Below are 25,240 nucleotides of genomic sequence, written 5' to 3'. Positions count from 1 at the left end.
AATATCTTTGTTACTCCGAACGTCTTTAAAAAAAAAAAAAAAAAAATATTCCTGCTATTCCATTTGATTGGGCTAAATCTCTATGCCTTTAATGTCTCCTCCACCTCCCCCAATACATTCTACATTATTCTTAGTTGTTTTTCTTCATGTAGAATTAACCTACATGGAAAGAAAGGGTTTATTTTAATTCCGATATTTCTGTCCCATTGACTTGAATGGGACTTCCGGTATCGGAATCGGCGATACCGATACTTTTTGGGGTATCGGTCCGATCCAATCCGATCCGATATTTCCCGATATCGGAAGGTATCGCTCAACTCTAATGAGGAGCGAATAAGTGTTGAGGAGAGAAGGAGGTCTTGGGAGGACCGGAGATTACGTGAGGGAAGGTATTGGGAGATGAGTTCAGAGACATATGGGGGAGACAGGTTATAGATGGCCTTGTAGCAACTCCCTGCTGCAGAAAATACACGAGAAATCCGCATGCGTAATTCCCACGAAAATCTAGCGTTTTACAAGCGTAATTAACTTGCAGAATACTAGCGTTTTCCAAGCGACCTGTAGCATCACTTGGAAAACTGATTTACAGGTTGGTCACACTCGTCAAATATAGTGTTTGACAAGTGTGACCAACTGCGACAATGACTCCAGATGACGCAGCATCTCGCGAGACCGCTACGTCTTCACAGGTCATTGTCGCAAGGCATCACTGGGAACGGAAGTTGGCGGGAGCTACGCTGAGGCCTGGGAACGCTGCGGGGGACGCCGGAAGGTGAGTATATCACTATTTTGTATTTTAATTCTATTTTTTACAGGGATATGGTACCCAGGGCATGGAGAGTCTCTTCTCCTCCAGACCCTGGGTACCATCCACACATTTTCTGCTTACTTTGCGTATGGTGGGCATAACCACATGCGGAAAGTAAGCGGAACAATGCATTCCTATGTGTGCGGAATTCACGCAATTCTGCAAAAAGAATGAGCATGCTGCGTATTTTTCCGCGATGCGATTCCGCCGCAGAAAAATCCGCAGCATTAGCACAACATGTGCGGAATGCCATTGAACTCAATGGGTTGCTTATTTTATGCGTTTTCACGGCGGAAAAAATGCTGCAAAAACGCATACAATCCGCAGGAATTCCGGACGTGTGCACATAGCTTTAGAGTTGACCTAGTGCAAAACTGCAAAAATGATGAAGATCTGTAGTTTGTAGCAGTCTGTCTGTCACGCCGTCTCTGCATACTCACCCGGCCACCGCTCCCACGCTGCAGCCCCCCGCCGCCCGACATCCACGGAGGTCATCTCTGACAGGCTCGCAGCCGGCGGCGTCTCAGCATTCAATGCCCATGCGCCATGGGCCGCGCCTCCCTTCTGCTTCTTGTGCTCCGACTATGCCCTGACCTGGAAGCACCTCCCTGACTAATGGCAGACCAGACAGGGGCATATCAGGTCGCTTCCCCCTGAGGGAGGCTCCTGATCGTTGTGTTTCCTAGCACACTGGGCCTCGCTTCTTTGTGTGCTCTCTGCAGTTTCAGTCCCGTTCTCGTGTGTTCCCAGCAGCAGCCTCGCTGTTCGGCTATCCGTGACTCCTGCTGTACACCAGTCCTGCCTCCAGTGTTCCTGTTCCATCCTGCTCCAGTCCTGCCGTCCTACTCCAGTCCTGCCTCCGGTGTTCGTGTTCCATCCTGCTCCAGTCCTGACGTCCTACTCCAGTCCTGCCTCCGGTGTTCCTGCTCCATCCTTCTCCAGTCCTGCCGTCCTACCGCCGGTGTTCCTGTTCCATCCTGCTCCAGTCCTGCCGTCCTACTCCAGTCCTGCCTCCGGTGTTCCTGTTCCATCCTGCTCCAGTCCTGCCGACCTACTCCAGTCCTGCCCCCGGTGTTCCTGTTCCATCCTGCTCCAGTCCTGCCGTCCTACTCCAGTCCTGCCTCCGGTGTTCCTGCTCCATCCTGCTCCAGTCCTGCCGTCGTATTCCAGTCCTGCCTCCGGTGTTCCTGTTCCATCCTGCTCCAGTCCTGCCGTCCCACTCCAGTCCTGCCTCCGGTGTTCCTGTTCCATCCTTTTCCAGTCCTGCCGTCCTGCTCCAGTCCTGCTTCCAGTGTTCCTGTTCCATCCTGCTCCAATCCTTCCATCCTCCTCTAATCCTGTCTCCTGTGTTCCTGCTCCTACCATCCCTCCACGTTCCAGTCTACTGTCTTACTCCATCCCTGTCTCCTGTGTTCCAGCTCTGTCCTGTCATCTACACTTCAGTCTACAATTTTACCCTACTCCAGTCTCCTGTGTTCCAGCTCTGTTCTGTCATCTACACTTCAGTCATACAGTCGTACTCCAGTCTATCCTGAGTCGCCCCTCTCGGTACCAGCTACCGTGGTACTCGAACCCCTGGGCCTGCTCCTAACGGTCCCTATATAGGGGTCGTTTCCACCTGGCAGCTCGCCCGGGGCCCCTCAGTGCCACGGCCCAGAGGGTCCACTCCTGGAGATTCCGGCTCTAGACCAGCCTCGCTAACACTGTCAATACCAGCAATAGATAGATCTAGTCTGCTCTCATCTCTCACTGATTCTGCCTTACTCCTCCCACCAGCCCAAAACAGCAGCACATGCAGAACCAGTAGCAGTGTGATCCAGAGGAGCCATCACTGCTATGAGTACTCACAAAAGTATCACTGTGTTATCTGTGGAGTTACATGGGACTGCAGGTCACATCTAATACATTATCATCTCAGTGGGAGCCCACCAAAAGCAGGGAGCTGCTGGCAGAGATAGTTATTCCTGGAAGCCCACAAGGCACAGCAGAAAGGTGAGATTCTGTCACTTTTACCACCTTATGTTCTTGCTGAGAATGTATATGTGTTTGCAGTGGTGTAACTGAAGTCTGATGGGCCCAAGTGCAAAATTTGGACCTGCCCCACACACATGTTGGTCAGATGTATGGGCCCCTGTTGCGTTCTAAATTCTTTAAAGACTTATGAATTGCTCCCCTCCCCCTTCACTATGTAGCAATGTCTCCCATCCTGGTATATATGCCCATCATCCTGCAGAATATGTCCGCATCCTGGCATATATATGTCCCAATGCTGGTATATATGCTCCCCATCCTGGTATGTATAGTCCACATGGTCTCCATCCTGGTATATAAGCCCACTTCCTGGCATATATGTCCCCATCCTGGTTTACATGGTCCCCAATCCTGGTGTATGTCCCCATTCTGCCCCTAATGCATAATTAAAAACAAAAACATTCTACTCACCTTTCCTCTGCTCCCACTTCGCCCTGTGTCTTTTGTAGCCACCGCACAGCCCAGCAGCTGACATTGCAGTGTGCGCCATTGTCATGCGCAGCTCCCTGTGGCTGCACCTCTGACATCAGCTCACAACCACTGCGACGGCAGCATGTATTGCAGTGCAGGGACCCGACGGGTCTCTGCAACACGATGCATGTCATCTGGATCTGCGTCTTCAGTGAGGACGCTGATCCAGCAGAAGCAGGCATCTGTACCCCCGTGCCTTGTCGTGACCTTGATCCCTGCAGCCACAGTCGTTACACCTCTGTGTTTCTGCTAGCTAACCAATAGTCTTACCAATGTGTGTACCCCTCACCCTGTGTAGTCTGAGTGGTGTTCTACCCAAGGGTATCGAGTGCGGGCATTCAGTGGGATGAGCCCTGGTTCTTGCAGGCTTTCAAAAGACAGCCAGGTCAGCAGACAAGAGCACCCACTGACCGGTGTATCTCCATAGTGATGTCACTGACCAACAGAGGAGGTGGAAGTGCCAGAGTAGCGCCGCTCTCCCATTGATTTCAGTGGCAGTGAATCTGGTGCCTGCACTTCCTTCCCTGTCCACTTATGACTACCAAGAGTAAGAGCGAACAGATCCTACATAGTTATGTATCATACACATATACTGCAGGTGTAGGCAGGCATAGGATGAAAGAAAATGTAGAATGGATTTGAATAAGGGTCTCTAGGCCCATACACACCACACTGAGAGTGGAATTATTTTTAGCACTGATGTAATTGCAGGAACGCGTGAAGTCGTCACAGTAGGAGACAGATCAAGAGTTAAGGCTGGTTTCACACTTGCGTTTGTTGCGCTGCGTCTTTGCTCATACATGCGCATGCATTTTTTCCTATACTTAACATGGGTGCGCATTGTCATGCATTTGTACGCATTTGTATGCGCATGCGTTTTTTTGCAGTGTGCGCCCGGGCACACAAAATGCATCCTGTTGCATTTTTTTGTGCGTCCGACCTGTCTCAAAAAAGCGCATGCGCATGCAATGCACACGAAATTCACCTCTGTGGGCATTTTTCACATATCATGTGAACTTCCTCACCTTGCATCTCAAATATCATAGATTTGAAACTTTGTGATGCTGCAATTGGCAATTTTCTGTGTGGGCAACTTTCCGTGTGGGGAATTTTCCGTGTGGGGAATTTTCCTGTGGGCATTTTTCCTGTGGGGAATTTTCCTGTGGGCATTTTTCTGTGTGGGCAATTTTCTGTGTGGGCAATTTTCCGTGTGGGCAATTTTCCATGTGGGCATTTTTCCGTGTGGGCAATTTTTTGTGTGGGCAATTTTCTGTGTGGGCAATTATCGTTGTGGGCAATTTTCCACGTGGGCATTTTTCCTGTCGGGAATTTTCCTGTGGGCATTTTTCCATGTGGGCAATTTTCCTGTGGGCAATTTTCCTGTGGGCATTTTTCCTGTGGGGAATTTTCCTGTAGGAATTTTTCCTGTGGGAAATTTTCCTGTGGGCATTTTTCTGGTCACCAGGTGTACCATGTCTGCCATAGTCTGCTTACGTTTTATAGGCAAGACAGACAATTATCTGTTGTCATCAACACTGGTGGTCGTCCTTAAATCCTTGTAAAAATTGTATTTCTTTAGTAATGAGCGAAAGCACCAATTGTCTGGATTTTGGCTATTATGCAATATATGATCATGTAGAACCCATCATTATAGTATTTGCTGATTTCTTACTTGCTTGTGTTAAGGTCAGCCCTTCCTCGCTTACAGGGTTACTACATCCAATCCAGGTACAGGCTCGAAGGTAGAACTTGTACTTTGCACCATGGTCAAGACGAGGAATCCTTTGTCTGACCGCCTGTGGATTTGTTATGGTGATGTTATATAAACTCCCAATAACATCACTTTCATTAACTACAAGATATAAAAATGAACATAATTAGGCGCACAAAATATAAAAATGAAATGTATAAATATATATTGTATATTAAATAAACAGAAACATAATTTGAAGCCCTTCAACCCTGATGTGCTCTTGTGAAAGATTTGGACCGGGGGCTACCCTTCCTGATTATATTTATGTATAACCTCCTCCATTCTGATATGTATATAACCTCCATCTTGGTTTTTATGACCCTCATCCTGTCCCCATCTTTTATCTATATCCCCCATCCTGGTGTATGTCCCTTATCCTGGGCAATAGAAAACAGAAAATTATTTGGAATAATGTTAAAAAAAATGATTTAGAATGATAGTTTACATTTTTTGAGGGTCTGACCGCAAAACAAGAATTTGTTATAACACCAGTCTAGTGCCTTTGTTTCAGGTGATGCAGGGCAGAGACACGGCAGTCATGTGTAAATCCTGGGACTTTTTGTGCTGCTCAGTCAGGGAGATATGGGGTTAGTTCCTCACTCCTTTTGTGAGCCATGGGTGGGGCTGTGTTTTATTTAAGCTCCTGAATCTCTGACTCTCACTGCCAGTTAATAGTGTATCTTCCCTGGTTCAGGAATGTGCTTTCAACTCCTGCTTAGCTTGTTGATATTTCTGTTGTCCGTTTCCTGCCAATTCCTTTGCTTTCTGATTTTATACCTTGACTGTCCTCCTGGTTCTGACCAGGCTTCCTGCCAGCTCGCACCATCAGCCAACAGATGACTCCATGGCTCCAGTCCAATGCCCCTGTGTTAGTCCAGATCCCTGTGCCGGGATTAAAGGGTGAAGACCAGGGCAACCCCTGGGGTCTAGTAAATGGAGAGGCTTGTGCTAAACTATTCTTAGAGTTGCTGGTGACTACAGACGGAGTCCCGTAATATATAAAGTCGGGTGGAGTTTTCACCGTTTTTACATGCACTCTGTATTCCGTATTTCACCAAATGTTTATAAAATGTGAATGAGTAAAAGCTGAATCCATGCTGGTCTGTAAATTACATCCAATATCCTATGGGTCTCAGTGCATTACTGTTGTGAGGAATAGGAGATATTCTATTAGAAATATTGACATCATAGTATGGAGTCCAGCTTGGTGCCTCTCTAATAGCCAAATCATAGAGTTACTGCCAAAAAATGGCTCCTACAGAGTGGGTCACCCATTTATGCTATGATCACTCATGGTTTCAGCTGCTGGATCTGCATCAATCCGCTTTTTATTTAGAGAAGAGGTGGGACCATCTATTCCGTTTATTTCAGGGAATGGATGTGCTTTTATAACTGATGGTCAGTACCGTTTATATCATTTTTGTGCATCGTATATTTTCTGAAGGTCAGTGTAAATGTTCTTACTTATCTGATGCTGCAGGACGTAACCGATAAGAGCGCCATTTATTCTCTTTGGAGGGGCCCAGGACAGCGTGAAGGACTCCTGGTCTGAACTTACAATTCGTAGAAACTGTGGTTGTTCAGGCACTGAGAAATCAATAAAACTACGGCTTTAAAACATGTACATTATGCTTCGTTATTCACTGATCATCTATGTCAGACAACTGTCACATACACCAAACCATATTGCTAATAAGAATAGTTTCCATCAGATATTCTCACCTCCTTCCGGAGTTTGGAATGTGACCGGGACGCTCTCAGGGCCATCACCTCACGTGTTGTAGGCTGCGACAGACACTTGATACTCGCAGAATGGATGAACTATTGGGATTATCCCCGAGTTCCTCTGACCGGTAAATGATAGCGTATGTCGCTCAACATGATGCATCTTTCCATCATGTAGGCTTTTTACTTTCCAGTAAATTATCTACATAGAACAAGAGAGATATTTCAGAATTCTCTTCGCAATAGGACCAACAAGGAAAGAAAGCAGAACTTGCCTCTTCCACTTATTAAGGATACAATAATAACTTGGTAAATTAGTAAGTTTACTTTATTACTGGTAATTTACTTAATTATAAATAAAGTCCAACAATCCACAAAAGTGCAGGACACTTCAATATAGATATAACAACACACCAGGGACATGTGCATATTCCCAGAAAAGAAGAAAACCTTGCTATAATAGAAATGAAAAGGTATAAGTTTATTAGGAAAAACTTTAAATATTGTAAATGATAAAAGGTGCCTCACTGAAAGGGACACACAATGCACCTGGATAAACAAAGATGAATGAGTGGGACAAACAACATGGCCAGGAGCAATAAGCAGATACAAATGCACTAAGTGAACAAATCACTAAACTACACGTATGAAAAACTGTCAAGTCACAAATTCATAGGTCTATCCTATAGCAGTTATGTAAATGGTAAAGTTACCTAAAATAATGAAGTCACTGCAAAAGGGATCCCAGGCACAGTGTCCCTCCACCCTGACGCGCGTTTCGACTTGCTTCTTCTGTGGGTATGTTAAGAAGCGGAAGCAGCAAGGCGAAATGCTCCTGGACAAACAGCCCAGTAAGTAACACATTGCTCGAATCAGGCTCTCTGCCCCCACCTCATGCTGCTCTCAGATGGGGTACCAAAACCTAGTGACAGATTCGCTTTATACTGAAATCCCATTTCGTGTTTCTCTTACACTATGAATGTTTTTTTTTATAAATGACAGAAACTCTATACCTTGTAACCTGACAGATGTCCTCGTATCCTGTCCTGTGACATTTCTGCCCATGTCACATTGGCTATCATGTTGCTTACAACGTTCACTGACAGATTAGATGGAGCTGCATCAGGAGCTGAAAAGACAGGTTATATTAATGTATTGTTTGTGCATTTTTATGTTCTGCAGCAATATATTTAATCAACTAATGAAACCGTTTAGATTGTTAAAGGGGACTTTAAAAAAAAAAAAAAAGGCGCGTAAGCACTAACAGGCAGGTTGTTGCTAACAGAGGCACTTTTTTTCTAAAGTCCTAGATATCCCATTTAAGAAGTTTTACCAATATGAAAAAACTCCAGGTACCTCAGCTCATGATGTTAAAGGGGTCGTGCCCTATTGGACAACTCATTCTTAAAGGAAATCTGACCCCTTCTCTGGGTCCCCCGAACCACGAAAATGTATTTACTGCTATCCTTATACCTTTCTAACAAGACGATTTAATTGTCTTATTGATTTCTTTATATTCCACAAAAACTATTTTATAATTGCGGTGGTGTCTGCTAATTAGTGGGTGACTGGTCGTGGGGACATTACTTTCACCAGACAAGTCATGCCACTAATCACGTTATCACGCTCCTGTGGGCATGAGTAACATGATTTGTAAGAGCAGCGTAACCACCAGCTCTTTGCAAATCTCTGCCTCTGTAGCAATGCGCCGTAAACCGAGTGTAGAGTCCCTGGCTTCATTGGGCAGTGTGCGTGCCCAGGTAGGCAGCAGTGACGCATGACTGCGCCAGTAATCCTAAGCCAGCAGTCCTATGTCACCGCTGAGACCATGCAGCCAAGGTGCATATATCCAAATTACTGCGCGTCAGAGAGGCAGAGATTCACACCGAGACGGCTTGTTGCCATTCTTGCAAATCATGGATATGATAATTTGATTAGTGGGATGATTAGCCTCTGGGAAAACAACACCCCCATGACTAGTCACCCACTAATTAGCATATTGCTAATAGATTTTTGACATGTGCAGAAATTAATAAGACAATACAAAAGAGGTGGTTAGAAAGGGTAGAAATGAAGCAATTATTACATGGTGTCAGATTGAAGGGCCTGGGCAACCTGTTAGCATTCCTTTAAATGCTAAAGAATCAGAGGTAAAAAATAACATACTGACTTCCCAGACTGGCGCTGTTACAGGTGATTGACAGGTCTCTCCCTATGTACACACCAGGAAAAGACCTATCAATCAACAGGAGCGGTGAAAATAGGAAACTAGCCAAGGACGGCGCCAGACTAATCATCTCTATTCCTATGGTCAATACCTGGCTCTTCAAGCTGTGTTTTCTCTGAAATGATCCAACAATAATAGGCAGGATAAATTGAGTTGCAGGTTCCCTTTAAGCAGGGTTTGTTCGTAGACAACCATTTTGAAACCAAAGGCAATGGAAACAAAACCTGTAAGAATGGCCAAACTATTCTTCTGTGTGTGTTAAGATGTGTAAACAGTGGAAATGTCTGAACAGTGACATAGTGTGACATGTAATTTAATATTTTCAACTATTAAAGGGGTCTTATCACTTGCCATAAATATGTAATTTTTTTTATCTGATGTAAATGCCGCTGTTCTCCTGAATCCGGCGATGTTTTTCTTTTCTTCCTGCTCCTCTCCATTTCTTAGATATGGCCCCCTCTACCCTGTACATAAATCTAGTTATGGTAGCCACGTGGGTGTGGTCTTCATGAAAACTCTTATAGAAAAAAGTTGCGGTTCACGCCCACTTTCATAAAAAGGCTCGGTTTATATACAGAGAAAAAGGGGTCATATCTCAGGAACGGAGAGGCGCAGGAACAAAGGAAAAACAACGTCAGATTCAGTAGAACGGTAGCGTTCACATCAGATAATAAAAATGACATATTTAAGACCGGTCCTCTTTCAATGGTAATTAATGAAAGTTTTAAATAGTTATTTTTTTAACAATATAGTAAGAGATGCTTCCTGTCTTCTCCCGAGTACACAGTGTGTATTTCTGGATCTGGACCAGCACCGATGTCATTAACAGCCTGGACACGAATGTCATAAGGCACAAAAGCCGGAGTGTTCCTCATCGTAAATTCTGGACGTTTCCCTTTCTTATGATGCCAGTCTGTCTCTGCACCCTGTAAACGCCAACTGACTCTGTACTCGAATCCTGGACCATTTTGTTCATCTAAATTCAGGGGCTGAAACAGAAGATAACACGAAACAACATGAAGCCTTGAGTAGACGCTGGCCATATATCAGAGAATCACTCTTCATCACTTCACTATTCCGCAATATTTGTTGGAAGTAGCTCTGTTATTTTCTCGCCCCTCCAGAAACCTGCCAGACGTCCTTCTTTAGTATTCTCTGCCCAGTGGTGTATAACACAGCGCCAGGAGTGATGAATCAGTGTGTGAAGGATACAGTGCAGTGATGGAGAGCGCAGCCAAAGCTTCTTTGACTCCTAAATTCATTTTTTTTCATAAATTTTGTGTCAATTAAAATCTTAATATATTTTATTTTCTCAGAGCATTAGCATTATGATACCATAATTAAAGGGGTTGTCCAGTCACTCTATATGCAGACTTGTGAATCCTTATGGCGTGCACCGTGCGCGCTATCAGGATTCTCCGGTGTCGATTCAGAGAGCGGGTGGGCGCTTGACTGCAAGTATGTGACCTGCAGATGTAGAAGAGAGGACCGGGCTGCAAGGGCTGCTGAAACGCCGGATCCGGAACTGTTGGGGCCGAGCCTCCTGTTGCTGAGGGAATGACATTGCAGATGGAGCGAGCCAGTAACCTGGGTGCAGGGGGTGTGCCAGGAAAAGTAAGTTAAAAGCAGGAACGCAATGGGGCTTCTCACTAGGACGCTGAGCAGGTGCGGACCGCGGCTCCAGTGAGGGGAGCGATAGGCCATAGCGTGCATAGACAGGGCGGCCGTGAGACTCACCCATATCGGCAGGTGTGCAGGGGAACATGTGAAAGACAGAGCATCGCAGTATGGACGTTCCGGTGTCGGCTGACACGCAAAGAGGCGCACGCCGGGCAGAGCATTGCAGCACAGCCATTCAAGTGACGGCGGCTGCTCAGAGAGACACGTGCCGGATGGAACCCTGCGGTGACCTCTATCCTTTTGCTCCGCAGTTAAATGGAGTAGGGGCTCAGCGGGCAAAACCGGAGACTGCCCACTGCTGCCAGAAGCAGGACCATGTGTTGGGCGAGAACGCTACAGCGACCTCCGCTGGCACTCTATTACCCATTGGACCTTCAGAGAGTGACGGGCTGCGGAGCCACGATGAGTGAATCTGTTAACAAAAGACTGCTTAGTTAAAGAACCGCTATACAGTATAATTTGGCATCCCTTTTTCCCTGTTACCTCCCTGCGAGTTCATTGCTGTTGAAGAATTAAATATAGTTAATCTCTGCTCTGCAGCATTTGTGTTACTGCATCCCAGCACCTCCATATTACACATACATGCAGTCACATGCCAACTAGACATACCAGGCCTCAATACAAGTATATTGAGCAAGGACGGACACGGAGTCTACGTCGTAATGTGGCAATTGCCCAGCGCCGGCACTGGAGAATCCTGACAGCGCACCCTGTGAGGATTCTCTGGAGCTGGCGGCGAGACCAAACAGTCATGTGACTGTAAGTATGAGATATGCATGCTTCTGGCCACATTCCAATTAGGCGTGCACGGCCTGGCTCAATAAAGTAAATTGAGCAAGGCCATGCACTTGCTGTCACATGACCGCTTAGTCTCGCCGTTAGCACCAGAAAAGCCTCACAGCACACGCTGCACATGATGTGATGATTCACAAGTCTGCAGTCAAATACTCTGCTATTTTGGCGCTGTTGCTCCCGGAGAGCGGCGTGATGTGTTTTGTCATGTAACGGCTGGAGCTCATTAATATTCCATCAGGGTGGATGCCTGATCTGATGAAACAGTAAATGCTGCAGCTGGCAAACAAAACAAGTCACGTCAGTCTTCTGGAACAGAGGCATCAACATCGCTGGAATGGAGCCACTACCGGAGGCGAGTATAGATTGTTGTTATTTTGATTAGGGTCCTGAAATGATTCAGATAGGATTGTCCTATAGTGGACAGCCCCTTTACTTTTTTCATATTTGGAAGATCATTTAATTCAAAGTTTGGATGTATGGAAGACGTATACACCAGTGGGGTATGACAATGGGGGTCTCAGACACAAGACCTGCACATCAGCTCGTGGTCGTCAGTGTCTGCACCTGGCACATTACGATATATAATGAGATTTGCAGGTATCGGGCCCAACATATTTTGATAATCACATTCATTGAGATAAAGACCAAGTACACCCATTTTGAAGGAGAAAAAAAAATAAAAATATGTGACTGATTATGTGCTGCCCTGATACCGCACCTCCCATCTCACTGTCATTTCATCTGGACGATTTGCTTCAACGAATAAAGTCTGGGGATTATTGTCAGGAGCTAAAACAAAAGAGAAACAGGAATTCAGCATTGTCAAGCCTTCATATCTATACCACAATACAAAAGCCGACTTCTTTTAGAGAGTTTTTAATTTGGGAACGGTGATTTCCTATACTGGTCTATCCAAGGTAGTGATGAGCGAGCATGCTCAGATAAGGTGTTATCTGAGCATGCTCGGGTGCTAACCGAGTGTCTTCGCTGTGATCAAAAAATGTGTCCGATCCTCACGGCTGTATGTCTATTGGCTATTCAACAGCCGCAATACATGCAGGGATTGCCTGTTTGTTAGGCATTTATTATAAATTTAACATATTTTTGTACTGTCCTTGCCAAAGACAGCAAACCTTATTGTCACGGGGTTACCGTGTCAGCATGGAGCCAGAAGACTGCAGTGTCTGATTCCTCCTACTCCGGCACTGAGAAGAAGCATTTCTCCTTAATTTTAAATGGGTTTATTTCTTCTGGCAGACCAGGGGTTAATCGGCCATGTTGGAAAACCCTGAGCTCACAGCTGAGCTCGGCTAGCCACTTTCTTTCCCTTTTTTGCAGTATAATCTGGGCTCTGTTTCTAATCCTTGTCAAAGCTATCTTTTGCTGCATGGCTAACGGAGGGAGAGGAGCACATATGAGATGGAGAGTTAAATGAGTTATCTGTGACTGTTGCTTGGTTTGTATGTGTGGTAATTCCTTATTCTTCTCTGTTTTGGTTTATTCCCGTACCTCCACACCCCGGTGCATTCCTGTTATTTGTGAGTGAACATTTTGTATGCCTGGAGTTTTTTGTTAACCCTTGTTTGTCAGGTTGGTGTATTGAGGTGCACAGTAGCTCCCCTTCATCCCTGGGTGGGGGAAGAGAATGGATGGAGGGCTAACTCAGGAGATAAGACAAGGGCGGGGGCCCTGGCATCTTCACCAGCAGAAGTATCCCAGGGAGCAGGGTGAGCTAGGGCACTCCCTAGTGTTAGGGACAGGGAAGGAGCCCCTGGTCCCAGGTTACCCAACAGCTGTGTTGTGACATTTATGCTATAGATTTTAGTCACTTTTCCAGCATGCATTATAGTAATTTTCCCACACTGTGATTGTCTACACCCTCTTAAAATTTCACTTGTCTGACACATGCTGTCCCTAGACACATGTCACCATGGAGCCCTAGCCTCATGGCACATCCTTTGGTTGGCCAGAACACCACCGATACCAAGAATGGTTCACAAGTCCTGTTTGCAGTGTAGACGTGACTGCACAGTTTTAAGGGACCTCCAGTGTCATCTGGTCCAACCCCCTGCTCAATGCAGGATTCACTAAACCATCTTAGACAAATGTCTGTCCAGCCTCTGTTTGAAGACTTCCATTGAAGGAGAACTCACCACCTCTCATGGCAATTTATTTATATATTTTTAATGCTTTTAAATGTTTATTTCTATATTCAATCATACACAGGAGACACATAAGCACATGGAAAATGATACATTTATATAATTATCAACTTTGTTTTTTCCATTTTTCTCCCCTACTTTTAAATCCATCCTAGCCCCTACCCCACAAAGGACAGAGGAAAAGAAAAAACCCAAATAATAATTTATGCCTATTTTTCAAAGACCTTTTGCTGATACTTATTATCCCGGCTCTAAATATTGGAACCTAGAACTTACCCTGTTGTTTCCATGCATAAAAGAGGGTGTGCTAGAAGTTGTCCAGTTCTTAGCAATAATTACTAGTTTAGAAATAGTGAGTGCACACAGGCTAAAATAACACAAAGTGGCAGCACAAAAGACAGTGATCCATTCTTGAGGTTGGTGCTCAACCATCAGATTATTATGACATGTCCAGTAAATGAAGAGTAGCAAAATCTCTTGGACTGTTGCATTTAAAGGTTGTACTCATAATAGTATCTTCACAGTAGCGTAGCTACCGGGGGAGCAGAGGGGGCTGTGGCCCCGGGCCCCCCGCTCTGAGGGGACCCACCCAGAGCTACGCTACTGTAACTGTATCGGCGTGCGTAGCACACGGATACAGTTACATTCTGTGGCAGAGCAGGGAGAATCGGTCTCCCTGCTCTGTCGCCCGGCCGCTATGGGCCCCTGAGCAAGCAGGGGGGGCCCAGTGCCAGCAGTGGGCCCCCACCTGTCATCGATCGCAGGTTCAGCTGCCGATACAGCTGACCTCCCATCATCCTTCTCTCGCTGACAGCGGGCGCGATGAATTCACTGCCCGGCGGCCGCTGTAAGGAGATGAACGGGAGCAGTGAGCAATGCAGGAGCCGGGAGCAAGAGAGGTGAGTATTGGATTTATAATTTTTTTATGGGGGGTGCATTATTCTACAGTCTGCATAAAGGGGGGCTGCCTTATACTAGAGTCTGCCTATAGGGGATGGAGAGGCTGCCTTATACTACAGTCTGCCTGCAGGGGATGGGGGGGTTGCCTTATACTACAAGCTGCCTATAGGGGATGGGGTGCTGCCTTATACTACAGTCTGCCTATAGGGGATGGAGAGGCTGCCTTATACTACAGTCTGCCTATAGGGGATCGGGAGGCTGCCTTATACTACAGTCTGCCTGCAGGGGATGGGGGGGTTGCCTTACACTACAAGCTGCCTATAGGGGATGGGGTGCTGCCTTATACTACAGTCTGCCTATAGGGGATGGAGAGGCTGCCTAATACTACAGTCTGCCTATAGGGGATGGGGAGGCTGCCTTATACTACAGTCTGCCTATAGGGGATGGGAGGCTGCCTTATACAGTTTGCCTATAGGGGATGGGGAGGATGCCTTATACTAGTACAGTCCGCCTATAGGGGATGGGGAGGATGCCTTATACTACAGTCTGCCTATAGGGGTTGGGGAGGATTCCTTATACTACAGTTTGCCTATAGGGGATGGGGAGGCTGCTGTTATGAGCTCATTTTCTGCTCCACCAGCTGGGAGTTCTCCTTCCGTTCTCCCTCTGGTAGTGACAGGAGGTAGTGAGGTTAGTTTAATTGGTAATGGTCTGCCACCTGACGAGGAGGATAGTGATTGGATCTCTGGAGTATCAGACTGGATATAAGACAGCCAACGCCCTATCCTGTTGCTGGTGATTCAGTCTGTTTCTCAGGTCTTGGACGTCAGCTCTGCTCCAGTCATCTCAAGTTAAGTTTGTGTCACGCTCGCGCCTTGGCTGAATGGCGCGAGCCAGGGGAACTCTGTACTGTAACCTGAAGAAGAGGTGCGGTTTGTCACCTCGAAACGCGTAGTTTCTGTAGTACATATAATAAAGAACTTGAAAGATTTATATGGATTTCTGAAGAATTCTTATCACTAAAGCAGCGCGGATGCTCAGAAGTGCTTTTCTTGGATCCTCAACTTATGATACCTAGTGGACGCTGTCCACCTGCACGAGCTCTGCAGCAGCTATATGACTGCAACAAACGTTGAGAGTGGTTGTGTCTGAACACAACCCATAAAGGGTGAGTACTCCAGAGTACTTTTATATTTTAATTGTTTTATACCAGGTGAAGCCCTATGTCTGCACCCCCGCCCTTGTTTTCTCTTATGTAGTTGTCCCTTCGACACTCGACTGTTCATAAGTAGGGCACGACCATCACCAAACACCGTCACCGGATTCTGGAGCTGTGGAACAGGAACTCTACACAGACTCCATCTGGCTTGCAGCTTTAACACATCTGCAGGGCCGAAGCTCCCACAAGGCACACGAACAGTCACCGATCTTAGTGAGGAGGAGGGACTCTTACAAGGGCAGCCTCTCCCACTGACCCAAGGTTTTGGAGCTTGCGCTCCTTCGGACAGAAGCCGTCCGAGTGTTCCACACAACCGCAGCAATACTGTATGCCCATCTTATAACTGGATTCAGGCTGCTGCTTTGCCAGCCCACTCTTAACAGTCTTCTTGGGTTCAACTCGAGTAGCTGCTTTAACAGGTGGAGGAACTAGAGGGTTTCGGACGGTGGTCACGGTCAGACGAGACGGTTTCTTCACTGGTTTCGCCCGTCTGGCGCGCCTCTCAGATCTGGAAAGGGAAGACTTGGCAGACGTAGCTGGACTAGGTACTTCGAAGGCTTTACGGAAGGCCTCTATGTCCGTGATGATAGGATCCCCTGCTTCCCAGAGGGGACAGATCCACATCTAAGCTTCTCCTGCTAAGTAGGACATTATATATCCCACTTTGACCCAATCAGAGGGGAAACAGGCTGAATTCCACTCAATGTACCGCAGGCACTGCTCCAGGAACCCTTGGCACTCCTTAGGATCTCCATAGAACCTTGGAGGATCTTCAGGGTCAAGCCTCTCATAAGCCAGGAGCTGGTTGTAGATGGCATTGGAGACAATGATGGGTTCAGAAGTCTCAACAATCGGAACCACACAGGGCGGAACAAATTCTTCCAGATGCTCATACTGGCAGAGAGAAAGTCGCTCATGCTCTGCAAGCTGAAGGACATGGGACTCAGCGGGGACCATGGCCTGTGCAAACTGTCACGCTCGCGCCTTGGCTGAATGGTGCGAGCCGGGGGTTGTGGCCCCACTGTGCCACAGACCAGACTACCCTGGAAGGGGCGTAACTGCGACAGCTACCTTGGTCTTCACTGGAGCCTCTGATGGTGAGGTCAGGCTTGTGCGGCAGATAGCTGTCGGGTGCCACTCCAGGGGGGTGTCTGGCTGTGGCTGCTGATCCCACTTGGAGACAAGTCACTTGGACAGATGTGACTGACAGGCAGACTGAGACACAAGGCAAGAAGGTACGACAGATACAGGGCAAGCAGGCGTGGCTTGGAGACACTGGGCTAACAGGCACGGCTTGAGACACAGGACAGGCGGGCACAGCTTGAGACGCAGGACAGGTGGGCACGGCTTGAGACACAGGACAGGCGGGCACGGCTTGAGACACAGGACAGGCGGGCACGGCTTGAGACACAGGACGGACGGGCACGGCTTGAGACACAGGACAGGCGGGCACGGCTTGAGAAGGAACAGGTCCCTAACCTGTTCACACAGCAGGTGCAGGTATGGATGCAGGCAGGCAGGAGTGGTATATGAGAGAACAGGTTTGGACCTGTTCACACAGGAGATGCAGGTATGGATATAGGCAGGAAGGAGTGGTATATGAGAGAACAGGTTTGGACCTGTTCACACAGGAGATGCAGGTATGGATATAGGCAGGAAGGAGTGGTATATGAGAGAACAGGTTTGGACCTGTTCACACAGGAGGTGCAGGCAGGCAGAGCCGCAGGAGTGCGGAGCAGGCAGAGCCGCAGAAGTGTGGAGCAGGCAGAGGCGCAGGAGTGCGGAGCAGGCAGAGCCGCAGGAGTGCGGAGCAGGCAGAGCGGCTAAGGAGCCGTGCAGACAGAGCTGCGAAGGTGCAGATGCACAGATAAAGCTGCGAAGGTGCAGATGCACAGATAAAGCTGCGAGGGTGCAGATGCACAGACAGGGGGAACACAAGGAAAGACACGGCAGAGAAGGAACCACAAACAAGGAGACTGACAGACAGAGGTAAGACTGAGTTCAGATAGAGACTCAGGGACAAAGACACAAGGACCAGGATATTCTGCCTCCTGGCAAGCGGACAGAGAACAGACAAGGCACTGGGAACAAGACTCAAGGGCCAGGATATTCTGCCTCGTGGCAGGCGGACAAGGTACAAAGCAAGACTAGAGTAATCCTCCAGAGAAGGAGACACACAGAACAGGGCCTGGCTTGCTCAGCAGCAAGATACTAACTGAGTATAGACATTGCACAGGCAATGTTTCAGTGGGAGTGGCGAAACTAAATAGTCAAGGGCTCCAGGTGATTGGTCAGGGACAGAATACACAGGTGCACCCTGACTGCGTAAGAACCAGAGAGTTCAGGCGCCGTCCCCCATACACACAGTCTGGAAACATGGAGAGCAGAGGCACAGAGCTGGCAACAGACAGAAATCACAGCATGGCTTGAAGCAGAAAGTAAGTTGGTGTGCGGGGGATGGGAGGCCATGCAGTGATGCCAGCAAGGTTGTTACAGTACCCCCCCTTTACGGCCCCTCTTCCTCAAGCCTGCCAGAATGACCTGAAGAAGGAGTATGGGGCCACACACAGTCCAGGTTGACACAACATCCTTCAGGTAGGGTGGAGTATGTGTGCCATCAGGAATCCCAGATTGCCCGGTTTCTTGGTGCCTAAGGGAGTCAGTATCCAACACAGAGGGTACAAAGACTTCTTCCTCCTGATTGGCAGAGGGCAGGGACCAGGAAGCCTCAGACTTGACCCCTACATCAGCTGGCCAGCTGGAAACAGAAGAGACCTTCACTGAGTCCAACTTCAGCCCGAAATCCCAAGAAAATGGGACCTCCTCCTTAGGATCAGGAGGAAGCATCTCTGCCCAGGTATCTTCACCAAGTAGCCAAATGGAAGCTGTAGGCATACATACAGGGAGCCACTTCAGCCTGTTACCCTGAAAAAACTGGTCCTCCCCTTCAAGGTTGGTGAGAAATGGAGATACGTGGGTCACTGTTCCAACCTCTCCACCCACCTGCCAAATGGAAGCTGGAGGCATACATACAGGGAGCCACTTCAGCCTGTTACCCTGAAAAAACTGGTCCTCCCCTTCAAGGTTGGTGAGAAATGGAGATACGTGGGTCACTGTTCCAACCTCTCCACCCACCTGCCAAATGGAAGCTGGAGGCATACATACAGGATCCATCTTCTGCCCATGGCCTAAAGAAAAATTTTCAAGCGACAGGGATGCTTCTGGGAACTGGTCACAGGAGGTGTGTGGAGAGGGCGCCACTGCTTCCTTTTCTTCAGTGACATCAGCACACCATGACCCAATAGCCAGCAGAACAGATGGGGAAGGTAACACTGTAGCCTGACCTTGTAACATTGGAACTAGATACCTTTGGTGACTAGGTAGCTCCAAGTGTGGCACCACGCTGGGTCTTCGGACCGGAACGGGCAGTAGAGTATCCGGCTCAGAAGGACCGATGGGCAAACTGGTCATCAAGTGAAAAATGAACTTCTCCAAATAAAATGCTCTGATTTGGAGCTGTAGTTGTCCCTTCGACACTCGACTGTTCATAAGTAGGGCACGACCATCACCAAACACCGTCACCGGATTCTGGAGCTGTGGAACAGGAACTCTACACAGACTCCGTCTGGCTTGCAGCTTTAACACATCTGCAGGGCCGAAGCTCCCACAAGGCACACGAACAGTCACCGATCTTAGTGAGGAGGAGGGACTCTTACCAAGGGCAGCCTCTCCCACTGACCCAAGGTTTTGGAGCTTGCGCTCCTTCGGACAGAAGCCGTCCGAGTGTTCCACACAACCGCAGCAATACTGTATGCCCATCTTACGACTGGATTCAGGCTGCTGCTTTGCCAGCCCACTCTTAACAGTCTTCTTGGGATCAATTCGAGTAGCTGCTTTAACAGGTGGAGGAACTAGAGGGTTTCGGACGGTGGTCGCGGTCAGACGAGGCGGTTTCTTCACTGGTTTCGCCCGTCTGGCGCGCCTCTCAGATCTGGAAAGGGAAGACTTGGCAGACGTAGCTGGACTAGGTACTTCGAAGGCTTTACGGAAGGCCTCTATGTCCGTGATGATAGGATCCCCTGCTTCCCACAGGGGACAGATCCACATCAAAGCTTCTCCTGCTAAGTAGGACATTATATATCCCACTTTGACCCAATCAGAGGGGAAACAGGCTGAATTCCACTCAATGTACCGCAGGCACTGCTCCAGGAACCCTTGGCACTCCTTAGGATCTCCATAGAACCTTGGAGGATCTTCAGGGTCAAGCCTCTCATAAGCCTGGAGCTGGTTGTAGATGGCATTGGAGACAATGATGGGTTCAGAAGTCTCAACAATCGGAACCACACAGGGCGGAACAAATTCTTCCAGATGCTCATACTGGCAGAGAGAAAGTCGCTCATGCTCTGCAAGCTGAAGGACATGGGACTCAGCGGGGACCATGGCCTGTGCAAACTGTCACGCTCGCGCCTTGGCTGAATGGCGCGAGCCGGGGGTTGTGGCCCCATTGTGCCAAAGACCAGACTAACCTGGAAGGGGCGTGACTGCGACAGCTACCTTGGTCTTCTCTGGAGCCTCTGATGGTGAGGTCAGGCTTGTGCGGCAGATAGCTGTCGGGTGCCACTCCAGGGGGGTGTCTGGCTGTGGCTGCTGATCCCACTTGGAGACAAGTCACTTGGACAGATGTGACTGACAGGCAGACTGAGACACAGGGCAAGAAGGTACGACATATACAGGGCAAGCAGGCGTGGCTTGGAGACACTGGGCTAACAGGCACGGCTTGAGACACAGGACAGGCAGGCACGGCTTGAGACGCAGGACAGGCGGGCACGGCTTGAGACACAGGACAGGCGGGCACGGCTTGAGACACAGGACAGGCGGGCATGGCTTGAGACACAGGACAGGCGGGCACGGCTTGAGACACAGGACAGGCGGGCATGGCTTGAGACACAGGACAGGCGGGCACGGCTTGAGAAGGAACAGGTAGGGACCTGTTCACACAGCAGGTGCAGGTATGGATGCAGGCAGGCAGGAGTGGTATATGAGAGAACAGGTTTGGACCTGTTCACTCAGGAGATGCAGGTATGGATATAGGCAGGAAGGAGTGGTATATGAGAGAACAGGTTTGGACCTGTTCACACAGGAGATGCAGGTATGGATATAGGCAGGAAGTAGTGGTATATGAGGACAGGTTTGGACCTGTTCACATAGGAGATGCAGATATGGATATAGGCAGGAAGGAGTGGTATTTGAGAGAACAGGTTTGGACCTGTTCACACAGGAGGTGCAGGCAGGCAGAGCCGCAGGAGTGCGGAGCAGGCAGAGCCGCAGGAGTGCGGAGCAGGCAGAGCCGCAGGAGTGCGGAGCAGGCAGAGCCGCAGGAGTGCGGAGCAGGCAGAGCGGCTAAGGAGCCGTGCAGACAGAGCTGCGAAGGTGCAGATGCACAGATAAAGCTGCGAAGGTGCAGATGCACAGATAAAGCTGCGAGGGTGCAGATGCACAGACAGGGGGGACACAAGGAAAGACACGGCAGAGAAGGAACCACAAACAAGGAGACTGACAGACAGAGGTAAGACTGAGTTCAGACAGAGACTCAGGGACAAAGACACAAGGACCAGGATATTCTGCCTCCTGGCAAGCGGACAGAGAACAAACAAGGCACTGGGAACAAGACTCAAGGGCCAGGATATTCTGCCTCCTGGCAGGCGGACAAGGTACAAAGCAAGACTAGATTAATCCTCCAGAGAAGGAGACACACAGAACAGGGCCTGGCTTGCTCAGCAGCAAGATACTAACTGAGTATAGACATTGCACAGGCAATGTTTCAGTGGGAGTGGCGAAACTAAATAGTCAAGGGCTCCAGGTGATTGGTCAGGGACAGAATACACAGGTGCACCCTGACTGCATAAGTACCAGAGAGTTCAGGCGCCGCCCCCCATACACACAGTCTGGAAACATGGAGAGCAGAGGCACAGAGCTGGCAACAGACAGAAATCACAGCATGGCTTGAAGCAGAAAGTAAGTTGGTGTGCGGGGGATGGGAGGCCATGCAGTGATGCCAGCAAGGTTGTTACAGTTTGTTTTTTGCTAATGTTCACACTTGCTCTTGTTGGTCAACTCAGTTTTTGTGTGGTCAGCCAGCCCGGTTGGGCTGTGCTGAATTTCCACTCTTTTTTATCTGTATTTGCCAATTTGTCTTTTTGTCCTTTATTAGATTGGCCTTTTTTTTTGCTCTTTCTCAGAATATTCCAGAGTGCTGATATAGTGGGAGAAGTCTAGTGACTTCAGGGTTAATTTTGTTATCAGAAGCGTTGGACATTATTTTTGGTAGGGTTTTTTTGTCAGATTGCAGACAGTATCTTTCCTTTCCTGTCCTTTCAAGTTAGTTTGGCCCCATTGTTTGCTCAGCCTATTTTTCTGCCTTTGTTCGTGTTTTCATCTTGCTTCACTGTCAATACATGTGGGGGGCTGTCTTTCCTTTGGGGTCTGCACTGGGGAGTTAGTTTTCCTCTTTTCTTACTTTAGGCTTATTTAGCGCTCCGGTTGTGACGAGGCGTCCAGGACCACCGTAGGCACGCTCCACGACTGCTTCTAGTTGTGTGTTAAGATCAGGGGATCTGCAATCTGCATAGTTACCAACCTCTCTGGTTTTCTGAGACTTAGCGTGTGTTGCTTTTTTCCTCCTCGGTGACCCATTCATAACAGGCTGCCGTATACTACAGTCTGCCTATAGGGGATGGGGGGTTGCCTTATACTACAGTCTGCCTATAGGGGATGGGGAGGATGCCTTATACTACTACAGTCTGCCTATAGGGGATGGGGAGGCTGCCTTATACTACAGTCTGCCTATAGGGGATGGGGAGGCTGCCTTATACTACAGTCTGCCTATGGGGATGGGGGTCTGCCTTATACTACAGTCTGCCTATAGGGGATGGGGGGTGCTGCCTTATACTTCAGTCTGCCTAGAGGGAATGGGGGGCTGCCTTATACTACAGTCTGCCTATAGGGGATGGGGGGCTGCCTTATACTACAGTCTGCCTATAAGGGTGGGTGCTGCCTTATATTACAGTCTGCCTGTGGGGGGACTGCTGCCTTACATTACAGTCTGCTTATGGTAGGCTGCATTATACTATTGAGCTTGCCTATGGGGGGATGAATTATACTGTAGAGTCTGCCTATGGGGGCTGCATTATACTATATTGAGGACTATCTGGTGTATTACAATATATGGAGGCTATCTAGGGGGCCATCATACAATGTGGAGATTACAGTGAGGGGGCCATCATACAGTGTTCGAGCAATCATTGGGGCATACTAAGGGGTCAGTATGTATACAGTGGGGGGCATTATACTGTGTATAGGGGAGCTGTACAGGGGGGAGACTCAGGACATTATTAAATGTAAAGTGGACACTTATTGTTATAGGGGAACTCAGGTTACTGTGACTGTGAAACGGGGCACACAGAGGGCAATATTACATTCTAGGGGACAAAATGTGGGCACTGTTTTCTAGGGTACTTGCACCCGGCATTATTATATTATAGAGGGATGCTTTAGAATTTAGAGGGCAACAGCGGCTCAGCATTGGGGTATCAGTAGGATAAGGGTTTGTGCAGGTTGGGGATACATGGTGATGGGGCTGGAATATGAGAAGTGAAACGTGTCTTTGTTGTATTATCTGTAGCTGAGTCCTGGCTGGAGGAGTCGTCATGTCGGTCTGGGCCAGATGGAAAAGACGTGAAAAGAGAACGATTCCATCAGAAACAACATCAGCGGTAAGACACCAACTATAACTGTGCAGTAATCACTTATATGTTTTGTAGGACTGGTACTTACCACTGACCATATGGCGGCAATATTCATGTTGGTCTTTATATAGAGACTATTTTCAGTAACAGCGCGGTCATCTCCTACATCCACTATTAGGGTGCGTCACCGAGTTGTAATCAAAGTTACATGGTTAGGGGCCCACTCAGAAGTTTCGCCCCCCCTGAAGCGAAACCCTAGCTACGCCTCTGTATAATCTTCAGGAGCACTGTTGGACACAGACAGAAGGGTCCACTGGGCAAGAATAATAAATGGGCCCATAGTAATCCAATAATTCATCATAATTCAAAATTCCACCTGCTTTGGAAGTGGTATTGACCCCTTTACTTCTTGGGCCCCTGTGTGGCTGCACAGGTTGCACCAATGAAATTTCCATCTTTGTTCAGGAGCTCACTTCTCCCCTGCCTCTTAGCTTCCTGCTTGACGGGGGAACGGTGTGCTCCTGATGTTTGCAGTTGGAGCCAGAGGTATGGCTGAGCTGCTAACCCAAACTGTAGGCTCTCTGATGCTTCAAGCAGTAGTAGCTTTGCTTCTGGCATGACTCTCCTTGTCTAGGAAACCAGCCATCTCTGATAGACTGCAGCGCTGTCTGGAGATCAAGGCAATGAGCAGTATGCAATAGAATTAAAAATCACCCCCTTCTTAATATTTTTAACGAGAGGTAAAGTGCAGAGTTGCTTATTTTTCAACCGTTTTTCAATTTTATCCATTTAAGAAGATAAGAATAACCCTTTAATGTTGACCTGTGTAAAATGTTAACTGAAGCTGGACTTTCAGATAATGTATGGGTCACATAGAGGCCTATTATATGATCATTATATGATCGAGGTTACAGAAATTGCTAAATATATTATCCATAAGGTTACCTGCCGGCTGCGTGCCATAACTTTCCGAGATGAGACTTACAGGACTGTTTCCTAATCCGTTCACAGCAAACACTCGGAACTGATAGTTAAAGTTAGGGGTGAGCGGCACATGGACTGTGGTGACATTTCCAGGAACTTTCCCTACATCTTCCCATTGTCCTGTCTCGTCTTTGCTTTTCATTGACCGGATGATAAAATCTAGGAAGATAACAATAATTTGGAAAAGATGAGAATTTAAAAGTGGTGTACAGATGTTTTTTTCTCCTCTTTGATATCTCTGTTTTACGTGTCTCTACTACTTTACAAGTCCACCATCTTTGGGAAATCTTTGACTCTGTTCCATATTTTATTCCCTACTTCATCATATCTCTAAGTCCTGAAACTTTCACATACAGTCATGGCTAAAAGTGTTGGCGCCCTTGAAATTGTTCCAGAAAATGAAGTATTTCTCCCAGAAAATTATTGCAATTACACATGTTTTGTTATACACATTCTTATTTCCTTTGTGTATATTGGAACAACACAAAAAAAAACAGAAAAAAGGCAAATTGGACATAATTTCTAACAAAACTTGAAAAATGGGCGGGACAAAATTGTTGTTACTCTCAGCTTATTATTTGGGTGCCAACCCTTTGGAATAAATAGCTGTAATCTATTGCTTCCTAGAAACAAGCTTCTTACACCTCTCAGCTGGAATTTTGGACCACTGTTCTTTTGCAAACTGCTCCAGGTCTCTCATACTGTATGTGAAGGCGCCTTCTACCAACAGCAATTTTAAG

General features: G+C 47.7%; 1 pseudogene; it reads right to left on the bottom strand.

Moving 5' to 3' along the window:
• Nucleotides 1-4,736: 4,736 nt before the first annotated feature.
• LOC141052318 (neural cell adhesion molecule L1-like protein) overlaps nucleotides 4,737-25,240 on the bottom strand; it is a 38,708-nt pseudogene continuing 18,204 nt past the window's right edge.

Source organism: Dendrobates tinctorius, unplaced genomic scaffold (genome assembly GCF_039654945.1).
Source record: "Dendrobates tinctorius isolate UK_male_01 unplaced genomic scaffold, ASM3965494v1 ptg000159l, whole genome shotgun sequence".
Classification (NCBI taxonomy): domain Eukaryota; kingdom Metazoa; phylum Chordata; class Amphibia; order Anura; family Dendrobatidae; genus Dendrobates; species Dendrobates tinctorius.
This window is presented reverse-complemented; position numbering and strand designations above follow the sequence as displayed.